This window comes from Rutidosis leptorrhynchoides, chromosome 9 (genome assembly GCF_046630445.1).
Source record: "Rutidosis leptorrhynchoides isolate AG116_Rl617_1_P2 chromosome 9, CSIRO_AGI_Rlap_v1, whole genome shotgun sequence".
NCBI lineage: Eukaryota > Viridiplantae > Streptophyta > Magnoliopsida > Asterales > Asteraceae > Rutidosis > Rutidosis leptorrhynchoides.
The window spans coordinates 306197880-306218193 of NC_092341.1; positions in this window are offsets into that span (position 1 = coordinate 306197880).

A 20314-nucleotide genomic window follows, 5' to 3' on the forward strand; every position below is an offset into this window, starting at 1 on the left:
GAGCTAGGGTTCGGGTTGGGGTTCCTTCCATCGTTGTGCCTCGTAGCAGGTTTTTGTTCAAAGACCCTCCCCTTGTTGTTGTCCCACTTACACTTCTCACTACTACCCGATTCGGATTTAGCCTTTTCTGGTTCTTTGCTGGTGATTTGGTTCATCAGGGTATGCGCCATGCGCATAGCTTCCGGGACATCAGCTGGTTTTGAAGAGGTGACATTTCCTTGGATGGACTTGGGAAGTCCCCACAAATATCGTTCCATTCGCTTAAATTCCGAGGTAACCATCGTGGGACACATCAGAGCTAATTCCAGGTACCTACGGTTATAACCATCGAGATCAGTTCCCACAACCTTCAAATCCCAGAACTCAGCCTCCATTTTCTGTATCTCTGTCCTAGGGCCCCCTTAAATTCCTCCCACAGGGTAGCATACGCCTCATCAATACCCTTAGCTTGAGCAAGTGTGTTCCACCAGGTTAGGGCGCCGTCTGACAGCGTACATGAGGCATACTTAGTCTTGTTCATTTCTGAACAGTTGCTTACACGGAACACAGCTTCTAATTTCTCAAACCACCTAGTCAGTCCAACCGGCCCCTCAGTACCACTGAAGTTGTGGGGCTTGCAGCTTTGGAATTCCTTGTATGTGCACCCATTATGATTGTGCTGGATAACCGGTGGAGCTTGGGGGTTCATTTTCGCTATAGCTGCGGCTACCCGTTCGGCTATCATTTCTTCAATCTGTGCTACTGTGGGCGTTGATCTTCCGCTAGCCATTGATCTTCTAAACAAAATTTTTGACTCAAGTCAAAATCCAGCATTCAAATAATAATAATACAGTATATGGTAAGCAACATGGAATCAACACAACACATGTTAATTAAGTAACGCAAATAGATTCAGATACCACAAAAGCATCATACAGTAATGTAAATAGAACACCGTACAAAGATTAAACAACACTAAGTTCCATTCATTAATTAAAAGTTGCATACATTCGCATAAGATTTGTACAATACATGAGTGAAACATGAAACTACAAACGGGATTACATAAAGAAACCTAATACAAAAGCCCTATGGTGACGATGGGTAAAGGATGTCCATCATGTAGGACACCTGGTCCTCGAGCTCAGTTACCTGAGCACGGAGGGTATCCACCTCCCTCTTCAGTTCCTCAACAGAGGTAGAGGCTGGTGGAGCAGGCGGTGCTGATGGTGCAGGTGGTGCCGGTGGTGCAGACGGTCCAGCACCAGAAGTAGATGGTGCGTAACGGGAAGCCTTACATATGAATGGATCAGCAGGATACGGCACAAGCCTCTTACGGGCGGTAACTCTAACCTTCAATCCATGTACGTTAACGAATGACCTACCTCCGTCAATCCCTGGAATAACGGTGCCGTCGAAACGATACCGCTTCTTCGGTGGGGTAGAGGGTGGCTGCACGGGTGCCTCCTCAGGGTCCTCGTCAGAATCCTCATCGCTGGAATCATCGGATGATGAGTCGTCGTATGATGAGTCGTCGGAATCATCGGAAGGTGGATGTGCTCGGCCAGTAGTCATCAGTCGGTATCTGTCGGGTGGAATTGGCACGACACGTCCATCAGGAAGGCGTCTAGCCCAATGACCATGCTCATTCCGGAAAGGAATATCCCCATATTCCCCAGGAATCACTGCACCACCAAAATGGTGCTGTGGCTCCGAGGGTCCTGGGATGAGTGGAGCTAGAATCTCCGGTGGATCGTCATGTCCGTCCGAGATGATCACTGGGTCGGGTGCATGGCTACTGTCTCCAGAGGATGAAGCGCCAGAGTCGCTGGAGGGTAGAGAGGACGGGATCTGTGAATCGGCTACAATGGTAGGTGATGTGGCAGATGAGTCTAAGTCGCTCTCCAAAATGATAACAGGTGGAATATCCGACATCTGAACAAGGAAAAATAACTTTTTCCATGTCAGTAAGTCATAAAGCAAGCACGTATTAGGCAAAGTAACTACGACAGTCTAGATCATCTATAGCAGTAAGTAGCATGGTAATAATAACGAATCCTACCGAAGTATCATGCAATCAAAAGCAGATAGTATCATGCAGTAGTGAAATCATGTAGTAGCATACGGCATATAGCAGTAAAAGTAAGCAGCAGCATGCAACAAGTTCTGCAGAAACAAGTAAACTAGCAAGTTGTAGATTAGTCCTATTAGTGAATCCTACTCTGTCATGTCTAGACTCACTAATGCAACCTAATTCCCTACAACCTGGCTCTGATACCAAATGTGACGCCCCGTACAAAATTAACGTGTACGCATCATCAACAACAGGATCATTACAAGGTCAAACACTATATGCTGTTTTAAAATAAGTTTGCATTCATAAAACGGAGTGATGTCTTAACCAACATTAAAAGTTTTACAACTGATAGTATGCTTCTATGAATAGAAGCAATTAATAATAGTACGTGACCCAATGGTCGTTACGAATACATCGTTCAAAAATAATAAAGTTTGTGAATGCAAGATAAACGTTTCATGCGAAGACATCTCTAACACAAGCAGCGGGTGTCTACAGCAAGACTACAATAGCAGAAGCAATCAAACCTTAAGCACCTGAGAAAAACATGCTTAAAAACGTCAACACAAAGGTTGGTGAGCTATAGTTTAAGTATAACAGTAATGTAAGGTAGGCCACGAGATTTCAGTGTTTCAAAACAGTATGAAAAGTATATGTATAACCGTGGGCATTTGGTAACTAACTTAACGTAAATAACACCCCCTAAAAGTACACTTTGCGAGTGCGTAAGTTTACGAAGTATTAAACACCCGTTAAATGTTTGCGCTACTAGCCCGAGTGGGGATGTCAAACCCTATGGATCCATATCTAAGATTCGCGTTCACCAGTTCAAAGACCAATGACTAAACGTTACCGAGCTAAGGGGAAAGTTTATTCCGTTGTATAACCCACACATATATAAAGTTTAAGTACTTGTGCCTAGTATGTAAAACATAAAATGCGCATATATTCTCAGTTCCCAAAATAGTTAAAGTAAAAAGGGATGCTATAACTCACAGTGGAAAGTAGTAAAAGTCGATACGCGGGAATAGTAAGCAAGTGGTTGGTCCGGAAGGTCCTCAACCTAAGTCAAAAGTTACTAAGTCAGTAAATTGTTCCCAAAGGTTTAAAAGTATGTAAATTAGGTCTTAAGTATCATCATCATTCATCATTAATCAAAAAGTGTAAAGTAAGTTTCAATCAAGAATAGAGTTTGAAATAAAGGCTGATTTCGTTCAGTCGCCACGACATCTATACAAACTGAAATGAGGTGAGACCAGTGGCCATGGCTCCGTATATGAGTCCCCTAGAGGCTGACCAATTTCCAAAACCAAACTCATCTTCTTTTGACAGTGACAACAGTTTAAGTGCGAGTAGGTCAGAAATTTCAGCACAACGTTAAAAGGGTGTAGTGACTTTCAGATGGCCATAAATCCTAAACCGTAACTCGGATTAAGACGAGGTCTAAATGGAAAATCATCTACTCGAACCGAAATAGCTGTAAATCAACTTTCCAGTAGCCCAGTTTACTGATCAGTTCCATAAAATAGTAAGTAAGGTGTTCCGGTGGGTTCTTGGTGCTTGATGCTCATCACAGTTCTCATCCTTGATGCTTATAACTTCAAGTGTACAACTCGTTGATGTGTTTGCATCATCTTAACCAAGTTTTGACCATCATAACACTAGTGTAAGTCTAAGATATGTAGCACAACTCAATTAAGGGTTGTAAGTAGTTTGATGAACCAAAGTTACATCAAGATCTTAGATCCGACACATACATGAGTTCTAATAGTAATATTAAGCTACAAACTTGAAAGTAAACTAAATAAACAAGATCTTAAGTTGTAGAACTTAGATCTTAGCTAGATCTTAAAGATCCTAGACTAGAAAGTCTAGATCTAGTGTTCTTAAGTTAGATCCTAAGTTATAGAACTTGGATCTTCACTTTAATGAAACCATAAGTTATGAAACTTAGATTTTCATCTTGTAAAATGTATGTAAGCTTATAAGCTCTTATTTACAATAAAATTTAGAAGACCATAAGCTATAAAAACTTAGATCCAACACAAGTGTGTGAAGTTATAACTAGAAAGTTATACTTCCATGTTCTTGAACTTATAAAGTTAACTTTAGTTTCAAGAAATATGAGATCAAGTTTAACTAGTAATACTTGACCAAATTAACAACATCACAACTTCAAAGTACTTACAAAAGAAAGAAATAAACTAAAGTTACAAGTATTATGTTCATGTTTGTTTCATACTTAAGAAGATTCAAGTCAAGCTTGGATCTTAAGAATTTAAGTCTACAAAACATGAACACAAGTATGATTATAAAGTTTATGAACTTTAAAGCTTATAACATTTAAGTGTAGAACCATAAACTAACAAGTTTAGATTCTTGTTCTTGGTTCTTCATCAAACAAAAGATGGAAGTAACCAAGATTACATGAAGATTCAAGCTAGATAACTTGATCTTTAACAAAAACAAACAACAAGTAATCAAAACAAGTAAAATGATGATGAATTATTTTGGTTTTGTTAAAGGAAAAAGAAGAAGAAAACTAGAACATATTACTTACAAGAAAGGAGAGAAAAGTTGAGAGAAAAGTGTAAGTATGTGTGTGTAAAAATGAAATGAAGACTAGTGTATAAGTAACAAAATAAAAAAAATAAAAAATTGAACTCCCTTTCTCCCTACAAAGGCCGACGGTTTTGGGTCACAAAAAGGGAAGGTGAAATGCTACTTTCAAGTGTTGGAGAATGGTGTAAGCTTAAAATGGTATTAAAGTTAAATTGCATGGGAGCTTGGTGCTAGCATGCTTGTGACAAGTCTCTTCATACCACTAATTAATCTTGTTCTTAACCTTAATGAGTCATTAGCTTGAAAAATGGGCTTACTAGTCCATTAAGTGTGTAGGGTGGGCTTCCAAGTCCATATAAGAAAAGCCCAAGTCCAAGTAACCAACAAATAAATAAAAAGCCCAAGTAATTAACTACTAACATTAGTTAATTAAAAATGATTAATAATAATTAATCATGTACGTAAATAATATTCGAAATATTATTCGTGAAAAGTACGTGTGTCACAAAGACAAGTCGGGACATGTAAAGTCAATTACGATAATAAGTAAATGTATAAAAATACATTTAATAAAACGCAAGCATTAATAATAAATATTATTAATAAAAGTTGGAAAATCCAGGGTCGTTACAGATAAGCTCCTTCTTTATTAGGGTAGACAACCCTTTTTCACTCATGTGACCGAGTCTCTGGTGCCATAAATTTTGTGACGCCTCTTTTTCTGCAACATTAAGGCCGTCTGTACAGATCTTCACATGAGTTTTGTATAGTGTGCCACAAATGTGTCCTCAAGCGACTATCATAGCGCCTCTTGATAATTTCCATGTGCCTCTACTGAAATGACTATCATAGCCCTGTTTGTCTAGAGCTACTCCAGAAAGTAGATTTAGTCGAAGATCTGGCACATGGCGGACATCCTTCAGAGTGATTGTGCTTCCGGAACTTGTCTTTATCGTGACATCACCAATTCCGACAATCTCAGCGGAACTGGAATTTCCCATTTTCACAGCTCCAAAGTCACCAGCTTTGTATATTGTGAAGTATTCCTTGTATGGAGTCACGAGGTAGGATGCTGCAGTATCTACCACACATTATGTGTCTTCTCGTGAGACGTGAAGGCATGTCTCATCATGGGTTGAACAATAAGCTACATCACCAGTGATAGTAACTAATGTTTCTCCACCTTTATTCTTTGATTGTGAACTGCTCTGACCTTGTTCTTCTTTCAATCTATAGCAGTTCTTCTTCATATGTCCCTCTAATCCATAATGATAGCATTTATATATTGATTTTCTGCTATCAGAGGACCTGCCTCTGCTCTTGCTTCTGCCTCTCCATTTATTTTTGCTACTTATTTGTTGTCTCCCCCGATTCTCTGTGACAAAGGCATGGGTCTGATCTGTGCCCATGTCCTTTCTCCTTGCCTCTTCACTGAATAGGGCATCCTTGACCATTGACATTGTAGTGATCCGAACTTTTCCATGTTTATATATATATTAAATGAAATTGTTATTTACATGATTAAGTGTTTCCAACATGTTAAGCAATCAAACTTGTTAAGACTTGATTAATTGAAATAGGTTTCATATAGACAATTGACCACCCAAGTTGACCGGTGATTCACGAACGTTAAAACTTGTAAAAACTATACGATGATATATATATGGTTATATATATAGTTAACATGATTTTATTATAAGTATGTATCTCATTAGGTATTTTAACAATGAGTTATATATATAAAAATGAGACTATTAATTTAAGAAACTCGAAAACGATATAACAACGTCTTACTAGGTACATATGAATCATATTAAGATATTGATACACTTGGTTAATTATGTTAAATGATAAGTAAATATATTATTAAGTGTATTAACAATGAAATGCATATGTAAAAATAAGACTACTAACTTAATGATTTCGAAACGAGACATATATGTAACGATTATCGTTGTAACGATATTTAACTGTATATATATCATACTAAGATATATTATATATCATAATATCATGATAATATAACAATTTAACATCTCATTTGTTATAATAAACAATGGGTTAACAACATGCAACAAGATCGTTAACCTAAAGGTTTCAAAACAACGTTTACATGTAACGACTAACGATGACTTAACGACTCAGTTAAAATGTATATACATGTAGTGTTTTAATATGTATTCATACACTTTTTAAAGACTTCAAGACACTTATCAAAATACTTCTACTTAACAAAAATGCTTACAATTACATCCTCGTTCAGTTTCATCAACAATTCTACTCGTATGCACCCGTATTCGTACTCGTACAATACACAGCTTTTAGATGTATGTACTATTGGTATATACACTCCAATGATTAGCTATTAGCAGCCCATGTGATTCACCTAACACATGTGGGAACCATCATTTGGCAACTAGCATGAAATATCTCATAAAATTACAAAAATATGAGTAATCATTCATGACTTATTTACATGAAAACAAAATTACATATCCTTTATATCTAATCCATACACCAATGACCAAAAACACCTACAAACACTTTCATTCTTCAATTTTCTTCATCTAATTGATCTCTCTCAAGTTCTATCTTCAAGTTCTAAGTGTTCTTCATAAATTCCAAAAGTTCTAGTTTCATAAAATCAAGAATACTTCCAAGATTGCAAGTTTACTTCCAAGTTTTCTAAATCCATTCCAAGTAATCATCCAAGATCAAGAAACCTTTGTTACTTACAGTAGTTTATCTTTCTAATACAAGGTAATAATCATATTCAAACTTTAATTCAATTTCTATAACTATAACAATCTTATTTCGAGTGGAAATCTTACTTGAAATTGTTTTCGTGTCATGATTCTGCTTCAAGAACTTTCAAGCCATCCAAGGATCCTTTGAAGCTAGATCTATTTTTCTCATTTCCAGTAGGTTTATCCAAGGAACTTGAGGTAGTAATGATGTTCATAACATCATTCGATTCATACATATAAAGCTATCTTATTCGAAAGTTTAAACTTGTAATCACTAGAACATAGTTTAGTTAATTCTAAACTTGTTCGCAAATAAAAGTTAATCCTTCTAACTTGAATTTTAAAATCAACTAAACACATGTTCTATATCTATATGATATGCTAACTTAATGATTTAAAACCTGGAAACACGAAAAACACCGTAAAACCGGATTTACGCCGTCGTAGTAACACCGCGGGCTGTTTTGGGTTAGTTAATTAAAAAAACTATGATAAACTTTGATTTAAAAGTTTTTATTCTGGGAAAATGATTTTTATTATGAACATGAAACTATATCCAAAAATTATGGTTAAACTCAAAGTGAAAGTATGTTTTCTAAAATGGTCATCTAGACGTCGTTCTTTCGACTGAAATGACTACCTTTACAAAAATTACTTGTAACTTATTTTTTCGACTATAAACCTATAATTTTTCTGTTTAGATTCCTAAAATAGAGTTCAATATGAAACCATAGCAATTTGATTCACTCAAAACGGATTTAAAATGAAGAAGTTATGGGTAAAACAAGATTGGATAATTTTTCTCATTTTAGCTACGTGAAAATTGGTAACAAATCTATTCCAACCATAACTTAATCAACTTGTATTATATATTATGTAATCTTGAGATACCATAGACACGTATACAATGTTTCGACCTATCATGTCGACACATCTATATATATTTCGGAACAACCATAGACACTCTATATGTGAATGTTGGAGTTAGCTATACAGGGTTGAGATTGATTCCAAAATATATATAGTTTGAGTTGTGATCAATACTGAGATACGTATACACTGGGTTGTGGATTGATTCAAGATAATATTTATCGATTTATTTCTGTACATCTAACTGTGGACAACTAGTTGTAGGTTACTAACGAGGACAGCTGACTTAATAAACTTAAAACATCAAAATATATTAAAAGTGTTGTAAATATATTTTGAACATACTTTGATATATATGTATATATTGTTATAGGTTCGTGAATCAACCAGTGGCCAAGTCTTACTTCCCGACGAAGTAAAAATCTGTGAAAGTGAGTTATAGTCCCACTTTTAAAATCTAATATTTTTGGGATGAGAATACATGCAGGTTTTATAAATGATTTACAAAATAGACACAAGTACGTGAAACTACATTCTATGGTTGAATTATCGAAATCGAATATGTCCCTTTTTATTAAGTCTGGTAATCTAAGAATTAGGGAACAGACACCCTAATTGACGCGAATCCTAAAGATAGATCTATTGGGCCTAACAAACCCCATCCAAAGTACCGGATGCTTTAGTACTTCGAAATTTATATCATATCCGAAGGGTGTCCCGGAATGATGGGGATATTCTTATATATGCATCTTGTTAATGTCGGTTACCAGGTGTTCACCATATGAATGATTTTTATCTCTATGTATGGGATGTGTATTGAAATATGAAATCTTGTGGTCTATTGTTACGATTTGATATATATAGGTTAAACCTATAACTCACCAACATTTTTGTTGACGTTTAAAGCATGTTTATTCTCAGGTGAATACTAAGAGCTTCCGCTGTTGCATACTAAAATAAGGACAAGATTTGGAGTCCATGTTTGTATGATATTGTGTAAAAACTGCATTCAAGAAACTGATTTCGATGTAACATATTTGTATTGTAAACCATTATGTAATGGTCGTGTGTAAACATGATATTTTAGATTATCATTATTTGATAATTTACGTAAAGCTTTTTAAACCTTTATTTATGAAATAAAGGTTATGGTTTGTTTTAAAAATGAATGCAGTCTTTGAAAAACGTCTCATATAGAGGTCAAAACCTCGCAACGAAATCAATTAATATGGAACGTTTTTAATCAATAAGAACGGGATATTTCAGACATGGTAAATTTGCCATTTGGGGCTGAGTTACTGAGTGTTACTACCAGCATTTCCTAACTATCGGGAAGAGAATTAAGTAGCAGTAGCGCCTGAACTTCATCACCAAGCGGCATCTCTACAGACGATAACTGGTTGACCAAGCTCTGGAACTCACTGGTATGCTCGGCAACTGAAGTTCCACTTTTAAGCATCATGTTGACTAAACGCCTCATCAACAGGGCTTTATTCCGAGCAGTCTTGGCCTGGTACATGTCCTCTAACTTTTTCCAGAGGACATATGCGTCTGTCTCTTGTGCAAAATGGTGGAAGATACTATGATCAATCCATTGACGGATCTGACCAATAGTTTTTCGATTTAACTTCTTCCACTCGTTTTCTTTGGCGGAATCAGGATTTGTACCCTTTAATTCAATAGGGTCAAACAAATCCTTACAGCTGAGGAGATCTTCCATCCGAGGTTTTCACAGCGTGTAGTTGGTGGCAGTGAGCATAATCATGGCTCCGGAAGATGATCCTGTCTCTTCCGTGGACATTATCACGTTACAAATAATTTTTTAACACAAACGGGGTTGAAAACTTCAGAAAACCCAAAAACTCGACCAACGCCTCTAACCTAGCTCTGATACCACTTGTTGTGATTAAGAGGGTGAGACGTCCCGTCCCAATCCATAGGGACGAATACAATAACATATGATTACATCGCGAGGTATTTGACCTCTATATGATACATTTTACAAACATTGCATTCGTTTTAAAAGACAAACTTTCATTTACATCGAAAGTTGACAGGTATGCATACCATTTCATAATATCCAAACTATAAATGACCTAATCTGTCATTTACTTAATAATAATCTCTAATGAACCTCAACGACTCGAATGCAACGTCTTTTGAAATATGGCATGAATGACTCCAAGTAATATCTTTAAAATGAGCTAATGCACAGCGGAAGATTTCTTTCGTACCTGAGAATAAACATGCTTTAAAGTGTCAACCAAAAGGTTGGTGAGTTCATTAGTTTAACTTAAACAATCGTTTCCATCATTTTAATAGACCACAAGATTTCAGATTTCTATTTCTCATAAACATACGTCCCATGCATAGAGACAAAAATATCATTCATATGGATTGAACACCTGGTAACCGACATTAACAATATGCATATATAAGAATATCCCCATCATTCCGGGATCCTCCTTCGGACATGATATAAATTTCGAAGTACTAAAACATCCGGTACTTTGGATGGGGCTTGTTGGGCCCGATAGATCTATCTTTAGGATTCGCGTCAATTAGGGTGTCTGTTCCCTAATTCTTAGATTACCAGACTTAATAAAAAGGGGCATATTCGACTTCGATAATCCAACCATAGAATGTAGTTTCACGTACTTGTGTCAATTTCGTAAAACAGTTATAAAAGTTGCGCATGTATTCTCAGCCCAAAAATATATATTGCAAAAGCATTTAAAAGGGAGCAAATGAAACTCACCATACTGTATTTTGTAGTAAAAATACATATAACATCATTGAACAAGTGTAGGGTTGGCCTCGGATTCACGAACCTATATTAATTATATATATTTATATGACGGTCAATATTTGTCTAACAAATTAAGTTAAGTCATAGTGTACCACAATCCTAATGCTCGAGACTAATATGTAAAAGTCAACAAAAGTCAAATTAACTCAAAATGATTTCCAAAATTTATACATGATTATTATATATTTTAAATATCGTCGTTTTATATTTTTAAATATTTTTAAAAGATTTAATAGAGTAAATAATAAATAAAATTTATATTAAAATTTATATAATAAAATATACTTTTAAATATCTTAGATAATAAACTTATAAAGTTCATTGAATATCATAAACCGTTATGATAGGTTTTATTAAGGTATTTATATCATTTGTATTGCAGTTTGTTTGATAAAATAACATTGATAATAATAATAAGTAAGTTGTATTATTTTGTATTGATAACTATTATTATTCTACTAACAATAATAACAATATTTATATTTACGAAAATGGTATTATAACAATATGATAATTCTTATTACTAATGAAATTCTATATTAATAATGATACTCCTATTAAAATAATGATTTTTGTAAAGATGATATTTTTAATATTAAATATAATAATTTTAATGATAATAATAGTATAACTTTGACGATAGTAATAATAATAAAATAACAATTTTTAATGATACTACTTCTTATAGATAATGATAATATTAATAATAACAATAATAATTAGATAATAGTTATGACGACGATTATAACGACGATAATAATAATCATTTTTAATAATAATACAAAAATTCATTTGACGATAACTTCTAATCCATCCGTCAAAATCATTCGGTATCTAAAGGAAAAGTTCATAGTTTTTCGCTAGCTTTCCAACGACATGCATATCTTATATCTTATCTCATCCCTAGTATAACAACCTTTAAGATTCAACATAACTTATTTAGGGGCAATATCAAATGTACAAGCATGCATAATCCTATTTTCTCGAGCACTAGTCAGGGATACACTATTAATATGTAAAAATAAATTTAGGAGTACTCACGTATCAATATTGAGGTTCAATACTGTAGGAAAGGTACGTAGACGCAACGGAGATGACAAACACTAGTTTAACCTCACAAGCATACACATGAACAATACCCATCACCTCCATAGTCATAACCCATAATTTCCTTAGCCCTATCCTACTCGCAAAAACCCATTTTTAAAATAACTCGCGCGTACTCTCGTCGTAGTATTTTGTGTATACTACTAATAATAATACTAATACTACTCATAATAATATTAAGATTAATAATAATAATAATAATAATAATAATAATAATAATAATAATAATAATAATAATAATAAAAATAATAATAAAAATAATATATTGTTATATATAGAGATGACGAGAGAGTTTGAGAAATGGATTTGGATCCAAAACTCGATCCCCTTTTATAGACTATGAGCTAGAAAATGTATATGGTTACCAGCATATTCGCATAACCTTTTCTAATATTCGCATAACCTTTTCTTTTGTCACCATTTTCTACATATTATTTTATATAAATTATTATTTAATTCATATAATTAATTATATATTATATTATATTTATGGTCATGGTAAAAATATAATTTTTACAAAAATGACACGGTCGTGGTCTCACGACTCATGTACCACTTTCGGTTTTTCGTGCGCACTTTCGTACGTTTAGAAAACTAGCCTTTTACGTTACGCGACGTGTACCTTTTACAAAAATTAGACTTACTTATCAATAATTTATCTTTACAAAAATATCACTTATAAAATTTAGCGTTGTGGTCATTTACTTATTTAAATCAAAGTCTCGTTGTTTATCAAAATATTTTATTTTAAATTAAACATTTTGTGACATGTACCTTTATTAATAACTAGACTTAAATTAATTAAAAACTAACCCATTCAAAGTGTAACTTAATCTTTTGAGTGTTTTGGTCATTTCCTTTTATAATCCATAATTTTGTTAGTTATCAAAGCCTATTTATTAATATTAGTTTAAAATCAAAACGTTTTATGACTAATTTAAAATATAGATATATATTTAAAATTTATCTAATAACATACTAGTTAACTTTTCAAAACCAATTATATTTCAAAGTTTGTTTTATAATCGCTTAGAAAATGTTATAACACGTTTTGTTTATTCTTTAAGGCTTTAAATAGATCCAATTTCTTTATGCACTAACGTTTTTAAATATTAACCGCATCACTAAGAGAGTGTTACTATCGTGTGCTTAATGAATCTAGAAAACATATATTCTAATTACAAGTCGCAGGTTTTCTATATATATGACTACTAATCGAAATACCAACCTACGTTATTTAAATAAATATACTTTAATAACCAGTTCTATTATATCGAAAAATGTTTTAACATGTTTGAAAAATAGATCAATCAGTGTATTATGAAATTCAATTCTCCACTAACTTTTGTCTAACTCTCGATAAGTGACACCTTGTTCTTATTCGAAGATCACTTCACCATTATTTCCGAATACCGTTAAAAGTAAGAGTTCTCTAATTCAAAGTGGACCTCATAACCGAGACTCGTAATCCTAATTCAATGTATTTGATAATTCAATCATTTGATATTATCTTTTAATCTCGTCGATGAACTTACATTGAACAAATACATTCATGTAACATATTATTCATTCAATACATTGATAGCATTTCCAAGTTCATAAGATAGATCTCATAGCTTATATTCATAATAACTAATCCGTTCAATGTTTCATTAATATAACTCAATTTAAAATCAGACATATGTATATGTATATATATATATATTTATTTACACCTAATTGTTCGTGAATCGTTTGGCATGGTCAAAGGATATTTGATTACAGAAATATAGTTTCAAAACTTTCGAGGCTCAACATTACAAATTTTGCTTATCGTGTCGGATATATATAAATATTAAAGTTTAAATATGATCGGAAATTTCCGGGTCATCACATTACCTACCCGTTAAAAGAAATTTCGTCCCGAAATTTGATCAAGGTCGTCATGGCTAACTAATAAAATGTTTTCATGGCGAATATGAATCGATAATAGAGTTTTATCATAATTGAGTGATATAGATAAAACGATTTATTTTTGTGAAGAGCACGAATGAAGCTATCACTTAAGAGTGAAAATGAATAAATGCAGGTTTGACCTAACAGGTGGCGTAGTCAAGATTGATTTCCGAAATTTAAGGAATTTTGAAGAAGATCTCCATAATAAGATTTGATTCGTCTGTAATTAAGGAGATTAGGATCTTCTTTGGTTATATGCAATAATCTGCTTTGATTGCTCTGTCTATAAATCCACCCTCTTCGTTTCCTTACAACTCACACCTTCTATTCTTTCTTCCTCAATTCATACTTTAAAGTATTCGTTAATATGCTCCATCCCATCCTGATCCTTGATATCCTTTTAATTTTCATATCTGTCGTTTTTCTTTTTAATCTGCCACCAGAAGAATCTATTTACTTCTACTATACTCTTGGGTTTATAGTGTTTCTAGTTCTCCCATGTCTTTACATTGCTATATGCATCGATATATACGGGTTGTAATTTCTGGGTTGTTGTTAGATTTTACACCTTCCCTTATATTTCGATGTCCCTGCTTCTGTCTTCTATAGTCATCGTCATCCATAGTAAATGCTCTCTTCTATTTGCTGCGGTTTATACCCCGAATTTCTATTTCAGAGCTTTGTCCTTTCGTTTCTTCTTCTTGCGATTAAATAGCTCTCGTAATGGTCCAGAATTCGTATGTATGGATTTCAGAAGGAATATAGTAATTGTTCTAAGAAGGAAAGGGCAATGGTAAATCCTGATTTGTTAAATTACCAGAATACCCTGAAAAAGACCGAATCATCAAGAAATAGTTCCTTGATATGTTTAGAGATTAAGTAGAATGTAAGAGTCGTGTAAATGGTACATGATGACGGTATATTCTGTGAATCATCACGTCCATTAGAAACTTAGCATGAATTACTGTAGTATAATGACGTTGATCAAGTGTCATTATATTATACTAACCCATGCATCAGTTCCCAACACTACTTCAAAACATTCATATTTAAATTTTTCAGAATTTAGAAACTAACACAGTTTCTTTTATGTTGCAGATATTACGGAGAGATAAATGATCTCAGATAAGAATCGTTGTGATAATATCTCCAGAAATATGGAGAATATGTATAATGAAAGATACGAAGATATCTTATAATATTTAAGGTGAGATGATGATGAAGAATATCTGTCTGTGAAGGTTTAGAATAAGAAGTAAGGTGTTTGCTAACGAGTTCAGCAGGCACTGATTTATTTGGATTCTTTGAAGGCAGATTTAGTCCTTGTGATTTGTCCACTGCTTCCTTCATACTTTGCTCAATTCGTTTTTCAGTATCAAATCTTTTCTTTTTCTGAGCTTTTCCAACTTACTATCTTTTATCATCAAACTTTTGACCGTTTAGATCGTCTACCATGTTTATGTTTCCTCTGTATTTAATGCTATAATATCTGAATCACTGGTTATCAATCCGAGATGGGTTCAGAAGAATCGTGTTTTGGATGATTAAATGCTGGTGGTAATATGATGGAATATGAAAGGTTCCTCAGTAACAATGATGAATGAGCCACGTATCTATCGAGGTTATAATAAGACTAGTCCGACTGAAATGTCGAAATTGACTCGCTGGAGCTGTGACAAAATTGGCTACTTTGAAAAGGAATCGAAATGTTGCTTTTGCTAATAAATGTTAAAGAATTCGACACGGTACGTGTTAAACTACGACTTTGGTTTTGAGAGCTTTTTAGATACAAGACTTCGGATAATGTGTGGTTGGATCATCATCTCGATTATTCAATGTTTGAAGTGTCTTCCGGAATTTCTAAGGGTTTTAAATGCAGATTGTCATAGTCAATATCCAAATGATGAAATCTTCCTGAATTTCGAATGATTTTCATATACTTCTGAGTGTTACAAATAAAAGTGGTGTTCTATCACAGTTTTGAAGTCAAAGTATAGTTTTGAAAGATGTAAGAATCTAAGAGTGATAATTTCGGTTATATCTCGAATTGTATTTTGAGATTTCAAAATCAGAATATGTACTTAGATTCGAATGAGTATGGTTGTTTTGATTTCTATAGAAGAATGTATATTGGTATAGTTGATGATTGTCGAATCAGAATTGAAGAACGTAACATATTAATTGTGATTTTATATATCTCTCGGGTATTACCTACCCGTTAAAAAAAAATTCACAAATAATATTTTGAACAAGAATTTTCATTACAACCTTTATGAAAATGTGGTCATATTTTCTTCAGATGTAATACAGATTCAATGAGTTAATATCATATTAAGCTCATTTGATTTTCGGCTTAATTAGAAATGAATAATCTCTAAAACATTAGAGATTACATAATCTTCATAGAGTATTTCACTAATGCAATCAATACTTTAATATTTATTTTTATTGATATTCCTCAGTGAAGGATGTTGACGCTTGGAGAATTCTTGCGAACTTCGCAATATACGATTGATGTTTTCTAGAAAGTTTCGAGTGCATCGAAGGTGAAAGTGTAAAATCAAACATGCTTTTGAATGATACACTTGATTTATTATGAAATAAAATTCATTGAGTTTGAAACAGAGATTTGTGGTTAACAATGATTAAATTGTTAACGAAGAATGTACATCATAGCATATTAGTAATATGAATTAACCGAATAGTTAAGTTCCATACATAATAGCTTGGTACAGAAAGATTTATTATGATTACAAATTTTATATATATATATAGGATGACCGTATAAATTCTTCAGAGGAACTGAGTTAATATTTCATAACTCGTTGATACAATATACTCGTTATTAATTCGTAATGGTTTCCACAGTGATTCTTGAACTGGCGAAACTTGTGATGTTGGAGGTGCTGATGATTCTAACGATGTTGACAGCATTGACTTTGTTGGTGAGGCTATTGGTACTGCTGATGCTGTTGGTAGGACAAGTCTAGTTTGTATCTTATGCACCAGTCTTGTTAGGGTTTCGGTTCTTCTCCCTATCATCTCTGTCCACTTATCTGGTTTATGGTTAAGGCTGAGGTAGATAATCTCTAAAACTTTAGAGATTACATAATCACCACAGAATGTTTTTCCCATGAAGTTATGAATCAATACTTCATCGTTTGTTGTGGTTGGTATTCCTTGGTATTTATGGTGCGTGTGATGTTGACATCTGATGTACAAGTTGTGCTATTGAGGCGTGTGATGCGAATGTGGTTGTTGGTGGTGATAATGATCATGTTGATGATGGTGGTGTTGTTGATGCCGGTGATGCTGCTGATGCTTAGGGTATTGAGACTTGCGATGTTGATGTTATTGGCGGTACTGGTTACGCTGCTGGTGCTGCTGATGGTGTTTGTAACCTTCGCACCGTATTCTCCAAAGCCACTACCCGAGCACGAAGCTCGTTAACTTCTTCTATTACACCGGGGTGATCTTCAGTTCGGACGAGCGGATAAATATAATCTAGAATTTGGTGTAGTATATAATCGTGACGAGATACTCTGGAAATGAGAGAGAAAATGGTTTCTCGAACAGGTTCGCCGGTAAGTGCTTCAGGTTCATCGCCAAGAGGGCAATTTGGTGGCTGGAAGGGATCACCTTCTTCTTGTCGCCAATAATTAAGGAGGCTACGAACCCATCCCCATTTCATCCAGAATAGATGATGGCTGATTGGTTGATCCATTCCGGTCACACTGTTTCCAGAGCTCGAATGAAACTCCATATCGGAATAGCTGTCGTAATCTGAGGAATTCGAACTGGTTGAGGGATCCATCACGTAAGATCAAAGGAATGGATTTTTGATATGGAATAGATTATAGGAGTTAGATTTGGTATCCTTCATAATTTACATATGTATATATATTACCAAAATCCCATAAATCACGGAGAAATCTTTGAAAAATGTCAGTCAAAGTTCACGGTAACAGATATGCCAGGATAAAATTTCGTCTATACGCTATTATGCAATAAATGCAAGGAAACGCGTCTAGACTAAAAAATAATAATCAGGTAATTTGCTATGGATGATAAGTGGATGATTTTTGACACAAAATGATAAGCAAAACTTTTGACATGCAGACACGGTCGAAGTCCAGACTCACTAATGTATCCTAACGACTTATCAGTTAGACACACTAATGCAGACCTGGTTCGCTAAGACCACCGCTCTGATACCACATGAGACGTCCCGTCCCAATCCATAGGGACGAATACAATAATATATGATTACATTGCGAGGTATTTGACCTCTATATGATACATTTTACAAACATTGCATTCGTTTTAAAAGACAAACTTTCATTTACATCGAAAGTTGACAGGTATGCATACCATTTCATAATATCCAAACTATAAATGACCTAATCTGTCATTTACTTAATAATAATCTCTAATGAACCTCAACGACTCGAATGCAACGTCTTTTGAAATATGGCATGAATGACTCCAAGTAATATCTTTAAAATGAGCTAATGCACAGCGGAAGATTTCTTTCGTACCTGAGAATAAACATGCTTTAAAGTGTCAACCAAAAGGTTGGTGAGTTCATTAGTTTAACTTAAACAATCGTTTCCATCATTTTAATAGACCACAAGATTTCAGATTTCTATTTCTCATAAACATACGTCCCATGCATAGAGACAAAAATATCATTCATATGGATTGAACACCTGGTAACCGACATTAACAATATGCATATATAAGAATATCCCCATCATTCCGGGATCCTCCTTCGGACATGATATAAATTTCGAAGTACTAAAACATCCGGTACTTTGGATGGGGCTTGTTGGGCCCGATAGATCTATCTTTAGGATTCGCGTCAATTAGGGTGTCTGTTCCCTAATTCTTAGATTACCAGACTTAATAAAAAGGGGCATATTCGACTTCGATAATCCAACCATAGAATGTAGTTTCACGTACTTGTGTCAATTTCGTAAAACAGTTATAAAAGTTGCGCATGTATTCTCAGCCCAAAAATATATATTGCAAAAGCATTTAAAAGGGAGCAAATGAAACTCACCATACTGTATTTTGTAGTAAAAATACATATAACATCATTGAACAAGTGTAGGGTTGGCCTCGGATTCACGAACCTATATTAATTATATATATTTATATGACGGTCAATATTTGTCTAACAAATTAAGTTAAGTCATAGTGTACCACAATCCTAATGCTCGAGACTAATATGTAAAAGTCAACAAAAGTCAAATTAACTCAAAATGATTTCCAAAATTTATACATGATTATTATATATTTTAAATATCGTCGTTTTATATTTTTAAATATTTTTAAAAGATTTAATAGAGTAAATAATAAATAAAATTTATATTAAAATTTATATAATAAAATATACTTTTAAATATCTTAGATAATAAACTTATAAAGTTCATTGAATATCATAAACAATTATGATAGGTTTTATTAAGGTATTTATATCATTTGTATTGCAGTTTGTTTGATAAAATAACATTGATAATAATAATAAGTAAGTTGTATTATTTTGTATTGATAACTATTATTATTCTACTAACAATAATAACAATATTTATATTTACGAAAATGGTATTATAACAATATGATAATTCTTATTACTAATGAAATTCTATATTAATAATGATACTCCTATTAAAATAATGATTTTTGTAAAGATGATATTTTTAATATTAAATATAATAATTTTAATGATAATAATAGTATAACTTTGACGATAGTAATAATAATAAAATAACAATTTTTAATGATACTACTTCTTATAGATAATGATAATATTAATAATAACAATAATAATTAGATAATAGTTATGACGACGATTATAACGACGATAATAATAATCATTTTTAATAATAATACAAAAATTCATTTGACGATAACTTCTAATCCATCCGTCAAAATCATTCGGTATCTAAAGGAAAAGTTCATAGTTTTTCGCTAGCTTTCCAACGACATGCATATCTTATATCTTATCTCATCCCTAGTATAACAACCTTTAAGATTCAACATAACCTATTTAGGGGCAATATCAAATGTACAAGCATGCATAATCCTATTTTCTCGAGCACTAGTCAGGGATACACTATTAATATGTAAAAATAAATTTAGGAGTACTCACGTATCAATATTGAGGTTCAATACTGTAGGAAAGGTACGTAGACGCAACGGAGATGACAAACACTAGTTTAACCT